This window comes from Coenobita brevimanus, chromosome 97 (assembly GCF_032717465.1).
Source record: "Coenobita brevimanus isolate Jiangsu-jjx chromosome 97, ASM3271746v2, whole genome shotgun sequence".
NCBI classification, from domain to species: Eukaryota; Metazoa; Arthropoda; class Malacostraca; order Decapoda; family Coenobitidae; genus Coenobita; species Coenobita brevimanus.
Genome location: NC_137050.1, coordinates 20,153,812 through 20,167,161, shown reverse-complemented (window position 1 = coordinate 20,167,161; position 13,350 = coordinate 20,153,812).

The window sequence follows — 13,350 nt, the reverse complement described above, 5'->3', positions numbered from 1 at the left end:
CCTCCCTTCCCCTACCCTCCCTCTTCCCCGCCCTCAGCTCGCACAAGACATACAATTTCTCCTTTTTCTCAACATACATATTTTTTTCTTGACTACACTGACATGTGTTTTATAATATTTTGCTTCAGTCACATATTATCCAGCTTTACTTCCCTCTTTATTCAGCTAAGGTCGACACGCTCATCCCCTTGCCCATTCCCCTTCCCCACCTCCAGCATCCTCTCGCACTAGCCAAAAATATTTCAACTTTCCTCAGTGAATTTGCTCCTTCACTGAGATGAAGTCTGCTTTTTTTAACTTTTTTTTTTTTTTAGCTCGATGTCACATGTTTTCATTCATTTTCATGTCGTTTTCTTTCATTTTGAGTTTCTTTTTCATCAGTATTTTTATTCCAACATTACGACGTCTTTTATTCATTTTCGGTCGTTTTTGCATCTATAGGTCGTTTTTTCATCCTTAGGTAATTTTCGGTCGAGTCCTTTGTACTCAGCTTTGGGATGCTGTTATTCCGCCTTTGTTTCATGAAACTTTTGCTGAGTTCAGCTGTAGCTTGGTTTTATTCAGTTTCAAATAAAAATTTTCATTTTTCCATCATTTTTATTAAGCTTTAGTTCAGTGTGATTTAGTTTTAGGTCGTTCTGATTCAATTTTGGGTCGGTTTGACCAACTTTTGGACGTTTTATTCAGTTTTAGGTCTCTTTTTTTGCTTTAGGTCGTTTAAATTCATTTTTGGTATATTTAACGAGAACAAAGAGTGCCGCATTGAGGCCCATCTGTATTCTGCGTCTTCTTCCCACAAGCTAAACATATCGTCGCTGTTCCCTCAACATATTCTTAGTACGCTTACCACCTTCATACTTTCGAGGGTACGCAGGGGAATATCAATCTGACGTGATAATAATATTGTGTATTCACAATGTTACTTTTCGCTCTGTGTGAAGAGTAAAGAGGAAACTTTAGCTTCTAGTATCATTTGATTAAGACAGAATCATTTCCTGTTCTCAATAAGGGTATCAGCGCTTCATGCAACACTTTCTCTTGCTGGTTTCTGTAGGTATGAAACCAATAAAAATTCCGGACGCCAGGTAAGAATCCTGAATAACAGTGCTACCCTGTCTTCGATTTCTGTGAGAATAAACCGGAAGAATATTGCGGTGAAATGACGGTGGCGAAAATGAGAAAATGGAACAATGCTAACATGCTGAACACCAGGCACAAATCGACCACGCTGAAGCAATTAGCATCGCAATTACCGCGGCTTATGAAGCAATTAACCGAGATCAAAGTCATACCACAGTCTAAACCAGGTGTAAACAAAGGGAAACCCTAAATCTATATACACCTAGGCTGCTTCCCCCAAAGTGAGGGGGGGGGGGTTGCCAGGGCAAGACGACACACTCTCAATTTACTCATCCACACACACACACACACACACACACACACACACACACACACACACACATTTATTTGTATCTTAACCCTAAGGGAAGAAGGGACAGATCCTCATCGCACCACACCACACAGGAGTCAACTGCGCAGTGCAATCAGCGACATCCGCAGCAGTGCCCGACAGCAGAGCTGGTTTACCCCTGCCATATCAAAATAGACCCATCCTCTTACCCGCACCTGACCTCATCAGCTGATCAGACCAATTGCGGGAGAATATCCCCTCAGGGCCGCGTCACCACTTCTTCATTCACAATTTCTCTCTAACCATTCCCATCATGCGCAGCCACTCTACCATGGTCTACAGACATCCCTCCTGCATCTAACGCTTGCAGGAAATAAAAGTGTGGTGGAGAGACAGTGCAGTAGGAGGCAGAATAAGTTAAGCCTCTTACCCCCGTACAGTATCAAGGTTTTCCAGCACTATCCGTCTGTTTCCTGCAGGTATGATGGGAGCAAAACGAACCTGTTCTCCAACACTCAAGAAGGCTTTCCTATCGCCTCACCCACCTGCTACACAAGTTATTCGCCAGCCATAACATTAACACTACTCATACTGCCAAAACTGTCAGAGACAGAAAGCACCTCCCTTTTCAAAGGTAACCCCTCGACTTCTGAAGAAGCTTCAGGACGAAAAACTCCAGGGAATGCCTCAGAGGCAAGCAATGTAGCGGAAGATGTCCTGTCAACCAATACTGCAGCACACGAGATAACATACCGCTCCACCTCGCGATAATAGGCATCATTATCATGAAGATGCCCCGACTCTTCCTGAGGAGATTTTGTTGAAGAAAATTCCAATCTCACCTCCACCTGGCCACAGATGAGCAACAGAACCCCGCTGAGCTTGCTTGCATCACTCAGGGTTGCACACTATGCTCCATCGAACACTCATGCTCGCCACACCCTCCTCAGCCCTCACAACTACCTTGCCGTCACCCTGGGATGAGTGGATAAAAGCCCATGACGATGGTAATGATGATGATGATGATGATGGCTGACTATTGTCTGACGCGTTAACAGTCGAAATCACTAGCTGCTAATGACAAAAAGAATATTAAAACAAAGTACATCAAAGACAATAAAACACTAAACTATATAAGACACTTATTTTAAGTGGATGTAAGCGCACATCAGTGTGGACGTCCTGGTCTACAAATCCTGGATGGGTGAGAGTCACCTCAAGGACAACCGGCCCGCATAAGCTATGGAAATACAGAACCCACTGAGAGGGCTAGAGGTGACAGCGATAACCCTCCTGCATCTGGGAAATATGTAACTACTTCGTCCGTCATTATTTGAGCCGGTCTACGTAAACACACACACACACACACACACACACACACACACACACACACACACACACTATGAACTAAGGAGTGCCTCATTTTTCACATTTCATTCCTGCTACCGCCGGATACCTCTGACCTTCAAGCAGACCTACTGATGAGAATGGGTTAATGGGAGCTGTCTTTTACTCCTCGAGTTCTAAAATTCTCTCTAAAACAAAATTCGCCCATAGGAAGAAAAGACAGAAAAGAGAAACGTGTCCTTGAGCTGCAAGCCTTAATTTTTACTGCCTTTCATCTCCGTATTGTTTTATTTCACCACAGTCCCTAGTTTCAAATGCGGACAGGTACTCTCTCTTTTGTTTGGTAACTGCAAGAATGTAACAAGTATGGCCCACGCGGAAACAAACTTAACTTGTACTGGCCTTTCCCTTCCTCTTTCCTGTCAAATTCCACCACACTTCCCTCTTCCATCCCTCAGCAGCTCTTTTATCTGACAGTTTAGTGGTAGCAGAAGTAACAGCTAGTCAACATGTCCTGCCGTTTCATCTCCACTTCCAAGACCGCTTCCACAACATTCCCTTGCTTCACTCCCAGGTCACCCCTCTCCCTTTCTCTCAAGTACTCTCACATCTGCTCTCTCGTAATACCTCACCCCTTTGCTGTTAATTACACGGTGTATGGCGGACTAATTAAAGATGGAGACTTCTGTTTGTTGTTCCTCTCTTCCCTCGCCCCTTCACAAACCGTTTACCTCCCTATCAACGCGCTCTCTCTCTCTCTCTCTCTCTCTCTCTCTCTCTCTCACACACACACACACACACACACACACACACACACACACACACATCCAATGCTGATGGATGCTGACCTACCTCACTGAACCAAGAAAATGTATGGACAAATAGATTCATTCTCTCTCTCTCTCTCTCTCTCTCTCTCTCTCTCTCTCTCTCTCTCTCTCTCTCTCATCCAATATTGATGGATGCTGACCTACCTACCTCAACCAAGAAAAAGTAAGGAAAAATAGATTTTTTTTTTTTTCTCTCTCTCTCTCTCTCTCTCTCTCTCACACACACACACACACACACACACGAGCAAACAACACAAGCAAACACCTCCCACATCCACCTCTCCCACCCCACACACAAACACAAGCAAACGTAAACACAATGCCCCCAGACAAAATCATTTCCCTCTTTCTCCCTGTCCAGATCCATTCCTTACTTAGTCATACAAAATCCTCTCTCTCTCTCTCTCTCTCTCTTCCACACTTTCTTTTACTCCCATAACATACAGTCCCTGTCATTTTCCTTATTTTTCTCCTTTCCATTCTTACTTTCTTTCTTTCTTTCTACGTCGCCACGACACGGAAAAAGAATACAGATTGTTTTGTATCTGTGTTCAGTCTTTTGTCTTCCTTTCTTCATTCCTTTTACTTCCTTTCTTTTCACCTTATCCCCTTTTCTTTTTTATTCTGACAGTCACTTTCTGAATCACCAGTTTGACTTCTGGCTCCACTGGCTCGAAATTTGGCCAACTTTTGCACTAACTCAATACACCCAGAACTCGTCTCTATTTCTGTTATGACACCGAAAGTTTTATGGAAGTTATAAAGGGGTGTTTTGTCGTGCGTCCTTCTCCATCGTCGTCAGTAAGCGAGACGTCCAGATGGTCTTATATTATGACTGATATTTTTTCTTTTATCTTTATACTTTTTATGTGAGACCTTCTAATATGAAATAGGTTATTATTGTGCTTTTTTTGTTTTTGTATTTGTCTTATTGTGAGAATGAGTTCACAAAATTTATTATTCCTCCGTCCACCTATGGTGGGGGAGACATTAAGGGATTCGTCCGTCCATCCTAGCGTCCGTAACACTCTTGTGGGCGCGATAATCTCCTGCAACCTTTGATGGATTTCCACCAAACTTTTGCCAGGGATGCAGTATGAAGGGCAGATGAAATGATTAGGTCAGCTAGGTAAAGGGTCAAAGGCCAAGGTCATATGGGGTCGACTTACTTTATCCTTATGGGTGCGATATCTCCTGAACCCTTCCACAGTTTTCTACCAAACTTTTGTCAGGGATGCAGTATGAAGGGACGATGAATTGATTAGGTCAGCAAGGTCATGGAGGTTGTATGGCGAGGCCGGGGACAAGGCTTGGCGGAGGCATACCGAGCGACATTCTGCGTCGACAGCTAAGGGCTCGAGTTCTCGGCGTTTCATTACTTTATAGCTTCTAGTTAATTTTCACGGCCTCACTCCATCAGCAGATGTGATTAAAAAAAAAAAAAAAGCCATGGTGGCCTTGATTTTTTTCCTCTCCCTGTCTTCTTTCGTATGGGATGAGCTAATATGTTTTTTCATCTTCCAATTGTTTTCTTTTTCATCTTTCTTTCTATTGGAAGACTTTTGTGCTTCATTTACTATCAGGACGCTTTTTCCCAGTTCAGGACGGAATGATGATTATTAGATTTTTATTGCTTTTTTAGTTATTAGACCCTCCCAGGCGCCTTATGTTATTGCTGGTATTGTTTCTTTCCTTTCTCTTTTTGTCTTACTGCGGGGTTGAGTTTTCTTAGCGATTTGTTTAGTTTTCTTTGTCACATTAATTCTAAATAGGTAGTACGGTTATCCTTAATATTACTGCATTTTTCTTTACTTTACCTCTTCTTACCATGACACCATTATTTGCATACTCCGTTATTATTCATTTTTCTTTCATTATCCTTTTTGGTGAGACTATGAACTCCCCAAAGTTATCGATTATTCTTCTCATACAATAACTATTCTTTCAATGTAAAAGTTTTGAGGGTTCATACTGACTAAGATTAAGGATGTCTCAAATCACCTACACACTTTTGAAATACTCATGTAGGATGCGGTAGCCTTGTACCAATTAACTCTCTAATGGTGGCAATAACGCGAGTATTAGCTAAAGCCGGACGAGTTAATCCACTCTAAGTTACTCGTAGGAGCCCCAGTGTTAATATAGTCACCATTACCCCTCCAATTGTCGGAACAGTTCTAGTATTGTACTCCAGTTTAACACCAGACCATTTTATTTTATCCGATGGTGAGCCGTGGGAGTGCAAGGAGAGAGAGAGAGAGAGAGAGAGAGAGAGAGAGAGAGAAACGCTGCACTACGAAACTAACTTCGAGCACAGTAACGAGAAGATACATAACTAAAACGTTCTATATAAGACGCATTACATTCCTTTTCTTTACTCCTTCAGTATGATGATTTACTTTATACCTTATTACTGCAACCACCAGACAATCATATATAGTTTTGGTGACTGGGTAGTGACGGGTTTAGATTTCCTTTTTCCTTTCCGTTCTCTCTCTCTCTAATTAACTCTTTAAGACTCTTGTTACCTCTATACGACTTTATTAACACAGGAAACATTTCTCGTACCGATGGGCGTTAACTATGGCTTCTCTTAGCCTCTCTTATAATGCGATAAAAATTATACTCTGTAAATTTCTCTTCAATTTTTCACCCTTTTTCCCTCTTCCTCCACCCCCTTTCAATCAGAGGAGAAATGCTACATTATCTCTTTCTCTGTCCCTCTCTCTCTCTCTCTCTCTCTCTGTCCCTCTCTCTCTCTCTCTCTCTCTTTCACCCCTGGCCTAACCACTTCCGGGAAGGGATAAGCAAGATTAGGCAGGGGATCATGCAACGACAACACACACACACACACACACACACACACACACGAATTTCCTCATCCACTTCGAAGCACGATACGAGTAACAGCCTCTGAGAATCCTTTTATTCTTGCTAACACATGACTGTATTATTTAGCTGGGGGAAGGGGATGTTTATCATGGAGAAGAGGAATTTAGGCTTATCACAGACGATTTTATACGGCACTGGGAAATCCTTAGCAGATAAAAGGTTAAAAACTGTCTCATTGACCTTTTCATTAACTCAGAGAGGCTTGTTTCTGCATTTATTACTTGGCTGTAGGGCACCGTAGCAGCTAAATTATTATGCATTACTATATCCCTTTTACTCTAACTTGGCATAAAAATTCCCATCTCTCCATCTTGAATGCTGAATTGTGAGAATATACTGACGCTAGATTATGATGCCAGCCCCGAATAAGTGAGGTGGGTAGCATGTAGAGCGGTCTCAGTGTCTCTATACCACAGAGCTACGTGAAATAATCTGCAAAAGGACAAGAATCTAGACCATGTTAGAGTAAAAACAGTATAACCACTTCCCTTTTACGAACACAAATGAACATTATATATCGGCAAAACCACAAGGGATTTTATACAACTGTCCGAGATCCACGTCAGTCAAAATTATATCATCTAGAATTAACTCGAAAAAATATAAGAGAAATATGAAAAAACGGGTTAAACTATTTTATTCCGTTGGCGTACTTCATAATCTGTTGTTGCTACAGTAAGACGATTTCCTATAGCTTGAGAGAGAGAGAGAGAGAGAGAGAGAGAGAGAGAGAGAGAGAGAGAGAGAGAGAGAGAGAGAAAGAGAGAGAGAGAGAGAGGTCTATTTGGAGGGGTCTGATAAAACATTCAATAATTCTATCACTACCAAAAGACTTCTCGTAAGCTGAATAAAATCGTCTGTTAACAGCATGAACAAAACAAGCGACGTTCTTTGAGTCCAGGATTTAATAACAGTATCAGCAACTTCGAAGCATTTCCTGATTTCCAAAACATCTTCAACCTTCTCAATACGATGACGTGTATATCGTATTCCTGCTGCCTCCAGGCCATTTTACTCAGTTTAGGGGAGACCCATTGTAGTGAGGGGGTTAACGAAGGCTATACTTAACCCATCCAGCTCGCAAGTAACTCTCATGCTAAATAAAACGTCTGGCTGCAGCAAAAATATAACCCAGAAAATACGGCATTCAAAATCAAGGACTTACTTATAGCACCAACAACTTCCACACCGTTCCTTTTTCACGCTACGTCCATGTCAAAACACCAAGATATTAAAAAGATGCGCAGTGCCTTTATTTCTTGCCGACTGCGAGGAGAAATCTTGTTGCGACTCTCCAACCGACTAATGAGGCGTTTGTCGGTGGAGGCAAAATCATAATTGAAGAGAGCTCGAACCAGGCAACAGTGAAGTGGGCCTGGGAATAAACTTCAATTATTCGTGCTGGAGATGAGAGAGAGGTAAGGGATTATGATGTTGAGGGATGAGGGAGGTGAGGGGTGAGGAAGGTGAGGGGTGAGGGAGGTGAGAGATGTGGGAGGTGAGGGATGTGGGAGGTGAGGGGTGAGGGAGGAGGGAGGAGGGGGGTGAGGGGTGAAAGAGGTGAGGGATGAGGAAGGTGAAGGATGAGGGAGGTGAGGGATGAGGGAGGTGAAGGATGAGGGAGGTGAAGGATGAGGGAGGTGAAGGATGAGGGAGGTGAGGGATGAGGGAGGTGAAGGATGAGGGAGGTGAAGGATGAGGGAGGTGAAGGATGAGGGAGGTGAAGGATGAGGGAGGTGAGGGATGAGGGAGGTGAAGGATGAGGGAGGTGAAGGATGAGGGAGGTGAAGGATGAGGGAGGTGAGGGATGAGGGAGGTGAAGGATGAGGGAGGTGAGGGATGAGGGAGGTGAGGGATGAGGGAGGTGAAGGATGAGGGAGGTGAAGGATGAGGGAGGTGAGGGATGAGGGAGGTGAGGGATGAGGGAGGTGAAGGATGAGGGAGGTGAGGGATGAGGGAGGTGAAGGATGAGGGAGGTGAAGGATGAGGGATGTGGGCTATATGCTGAGACAGAGAGGTGAGAGATGAGGGATGTGTGAACTGATAGACAAGAGATGTGGGATGAGGGTGTTGAGGGATGAGGAGGTGTAAGGTGATACAGGTGAGGGATGAGGGATGCAGGAGGTTAGGGATGAAAGAGATGATAGAAGAGGGATGAGAGATGAAGGCGGTGAGGGGTGGGATGAAGGGTCAAGACGTGAGGGGACGAGAGAGGTGTTGGACGAGTGAGGTGAAGGACGAGTGAGGTGAGGGGTGAAAGAGGTGAAAAACGAGCAAGCCACGGGTGAGTGTGATAGGAGAGATTGTGAAAGAAGTTAAAGGTGACTAGGCAATGGATGAGAGAGAGGAGGACAGACAGGTGAGGGATGGAAGACGTAGGATTACAGAACTGGCGGTGGTGAGACGTGAAGATTGAAAAAAAAAATGAAAGCAAAAAGAAGTGACGACTGAAAGGTGTGAACTGAAAGATGAGGGCTGAAAGGACTGGGAGCTAAAAGAACTGAATACTGAAAAATGAATGTGAAAGAAATGATGGATGAGATTTGAAAGCAGAAGTAATCGAGGGCCGAAGATGCGAGACTTGTGAGGAGAACGGATCTGAAGAGATGAAACCCGTGAGGGGTGGGGGCTGTAAAGGCTGAGGGCTGTGAGGAGTGGGAGCTGTGAAGGGTGGGAGCTGTGAAGGGTGAGGGCTGTGAGGGATGGGGGCTGTGAGGGGTGATGTATGAGCGAGCCCTCTGACACGGAAGCCCTGTTATCTGACACGGGCCTTGCTCACAACTCCGGATTAGAGCGAGAAAGAGGAAGCGGAGGTGAGGAGTTTAGTGGCGGGGGGAGGGGGGGAAGGGAGGGAGGAGGGGAAAGAGAATACAAGAGCAAATGAGAAAAAGAGATGGAATGGGAGATGACGGAGAACGGAAGGGGGAGTGGAAAGGGAAAGGGGTGAGGCTGCAAAGGTGATGGAAGCTGATGTTGAGAGTGAGAGTTGTATTTGTAGAAAAGGGGGTGGGGAAGGGAAAATGAAATGGGAAAGGGGAGTGTGAAGGGATGGGAAGGAGAAGAAGGAAGGGACGGAAAGGAGAAAAAGGAACAGATGGGAACAGGGGGTGGAAGGGGGAGGGGAAGAGATGAGAAAAGGGGAGGGGAAGGGATGAGAAAGAGGCAGGAATTAGTGCTTTGAAAGGAAGATTAGAGAAAGGGCAAGGGGACGGGATGTGCAGAAAGAAGAGATGGCAAATGGAAATAAGTGAAATAATCTGGTGAGGGAATGTAAAAGCAAAGGGCATGAAGGCAGAGGAGGTCTGGGATAGCAGCAATGGCAGAGAATATTAAAGAGATAAAGAGATGAAAATGGTGTCACAAGGAACTGAAAGAAAAAAAAAAAAAAAAAAAAGGGAAATGGTGTGAAGAAGTCAGAGGGAAAGGTTAGGGATGGGAAGCAGGGATGTGGTAGCAAAAAATAAAAAAAAAAAAAGTAAAAAATAATGTAAAGAAGAAAAAAATGGGGGTGTTAAATGATATGGTGTAAGTCCGAGGAAGCTGGTAACAGGAAAGAAAAAAAAGGAAGAGCTGGAGAAGGCACCAGCATTCTAGATGGGAAGTGGTGGAAGTAATAAATAACGCCTTCAGCGCAAGGATGAAATTACACCGGCACGGGCGATAGCCTGAAGGATGTAATGTTTTGCTCCACATATGTGCGTATGTGTGTAAACAGCATAACTGAAACAGTTCTGACTCAATTTGAACCAAACTTGAGAGAAGTTTGAAAGTCAGCCTAGAGGTCGAGCTATTGTTTTTTTGATACCAGCAAGCTAAAAGAAAAGGTCACATGGCAGGGTCAGTTTAAACAGTTTTGATCTGATTCTGACCAAACATGGAGAGGGTTGAGGGCACGGCACGATGATAGGATCTGATTTTTGAGAGCCTGAAGTTAGAGGTCAGGGTTACAGGACAAGGTCAAAGTTCAATTCGTGTGTGTGTGTGTGTGTGTGTGTGTGTGTGTGTGTGTGTGTGTGTGTGTGTGTGTGTGTGTGTGTGTGTGTGAAAATTAAAGCAGTTTTGCTGTGATTTAGACCGAACTGGAAATGTTGAGGGTCAGGCAAGGGGTTAACCTATTTCTTTTTAACAACAGGTCAAAGATTAAGGTCATATGACAAGGTCAATTTAAGACAATTTTAAATATTTGCAAAACAGTTTAATGTTATGCTAAGGATGAAAAAATCCGTTTTGGAAAACAATCAGTAAAATGACATGGAAAGGTCAGCATAAAGCTTTTAATCCAATTTAAACCAAGCTTGGTGGAAGGGTTGAGTGTAAGGAAATGGACGGAGGGATCAGATAGTACGAACACCCAAACAACGGTCAGGGTTTGAATAAAACAACCAACACAGCTCTGGTCTTATTTTAACCCAACCTAATGAAAGGGTTAACAGTTAGCCAACGGGTTGATCTACTGACTTTTCCAAATAACAGGAAAAAGCCATTTACATTTTTGTCCAATTTAGACCAAACTGTGCGAAAGAGTTCTGGGAAACGCAAGGATGAAGGGACTCGATTTTGAGAATCTGTCGGCAAGGTCAACTATTCGACCCAGCAACTCGACTTTTTATTTGATTAGGACCACAGGACCAACTTGGAAGAACTGAAGGTCAGCCAAGGAGAAGATTCGATTTAAAAAAAAAAAAAAAAAAAAAAAACAGGTCAGAGGTGACGATCACAGGACAGCTTGAATTCAAAGCTTCGATCCGAGTTGGAGTAAACTTAATGGACGGGATGAGGGTCAGGCAAGAATGGCATAATTCGATTTTGAGGAGAATCGATCGAAGGTCAAGGTTACAGGGCAAGTGAAATATTCGGACCACTTACCATCTGTTCTTGTTTATGTGTATTTTTGATGTTATCAGACAATTTTATTAAACTTTAGAGGCTTACTTGTTTTGAACGAGTTAAGGAAAACAATTCCCTTCAGTCCATTGCTAAATAAAAATTGTCTAATGGTACCCCCCCAAAAAAAAAAAATAATAATAATAATAACTGCATTGATGGGGTTGAGGAAGGGGGAGAGGCGAAAAAAACGTATGTTGTCAGAGGAAATGAAATACAAGTGGAATGAAAGAGGCAGAGGAGGAGTATTGAGGAGGAGGGAAAGGGGGAAGGCTAGGGAATGAAGCCACATGAAGCAGATGGGTAGGAGGGGGAAAGTGGTAGCCGTGATTATGGAAACGGCTGATGAGTGAAAGGGGAAACTGCGGTAGGGGAGATGGAAGAGGAAGGAAGAGAAGTGAGAGGTTTGAGGAGGGAAAGGGAAGGGAAAGGAAAGATGGAAGAGAACTCATTATTACAAAGGATGATACAGACGAAAGAGGGCAACAAAAAACTATCAAGGATTCAAGAGGGGAAAGAGAAGATGGAGGGTGTTAGGAGCAATGGCCATGATGTAGAACGACCTTGGTTGAAAGGAAATTATAAGCGAATTGGGGAGGAGAAGTAAAGAAAATGGATGGGGAAGGGAAGAGGAGCTTAGAAGAGGAGTGATGTCTGAAGAATAATAGTTAAAGGAAGAAGTGTGAGGATAAAAGATAAAGCTGGGAAAACGAAGGGTATGGAGTATTAAGGGGGAAAGATTGGGTAAGTTTTACAAAAAGTTCCCGAATGAAAAGAAGGGTTAGAAGGGGAAAGTGGCAGATGAGATTATGGAAGGGGCTGAGTGAGAGAGGAGAAACAGCGGTAGGGGAGGAAGAAGACGAATGGAGATGAAAGAAAGATTGGGAGGAGGAGGGAAGAGGCGTCAAGGAGAGAAATGTTATAACTGCAGAGGAAGGTAACTGAGAGGAGAGCACCAGCTATTAGGGAAGGAAGATGGAATAGAAGGCATTTGGAAAGAAAAAGAAATATGAAAGACATGGGATGACAATATAAATTATAAGCAAACGGAATCAACAAGCTACTTACACTGTAACGCCGACATCTTTATTATATTCTCGCTACCTTCTGACGACTGTCTTAAGGTTAGCAGAAACTATTCGAATTCGATGTGTTAAATATGGCCACCACATAACCTTCAATGTTAGAGGTCCATTTTAAACTGAATATAATATTTGGTGGCAGCAAGGATGAAAAAAAAAAAAAATCAATGCAGCGAAGGAGCTCAGGGAATATAAACCAATCATCACACAGACTTGTAGTGACAAACAGACCACACAACCTGCATCTTCCTAACGAGGTGGTGCGGCCTTAATACTAGCCCAGAGGATAACAGATTTGAATCAGGAAGGAGAGAGATTGCCAAGAGGATGGAGGAGGGAAATGGATAAAGCAAGAGAAATACAAAAGGAAGATGGAAGGTCGTTGAATAGAATGGAGTGGCCTTGATGGAAGCATTGTTGTTCCTGGATAACGCCAGTTTCTGTATGAACAAGCCCAATAACCACAGGCATGTAACCGCTCCTGCAGGGCCGTCCCGTGTAGTGAACCGATAATGGTGAACAGAGGAAATGAAGCAACACAGGAAACAATAAGTCACACAATTACATACACAAACAATCCACAGAAGTCCTAGAGAAGGTATTGGTTTAATCCCCTGAATCCGGTAATGTATTTATACTTTACTCAAATCGATATCCTTCCTTATCTCAATAAATTCCTCTCGTGATGGCCTGTCAATTAAAAAGTACGTCATCGTAGTGAAGGGGTTAATAATAACGGAGAGGGTAACATATGAATTAGGAGGGAGAGAGAGATTGCCCGGAGGATGGAGGAGGAGGGAAAATGGATAAAGGAAGGGGAGGACAAAGGGACAGTGCGCCTGGAGAGCAGGACCGATAGTAAGAGGATTAGAGGTGGTGATGAGGGAATAGATTATGATTAGAG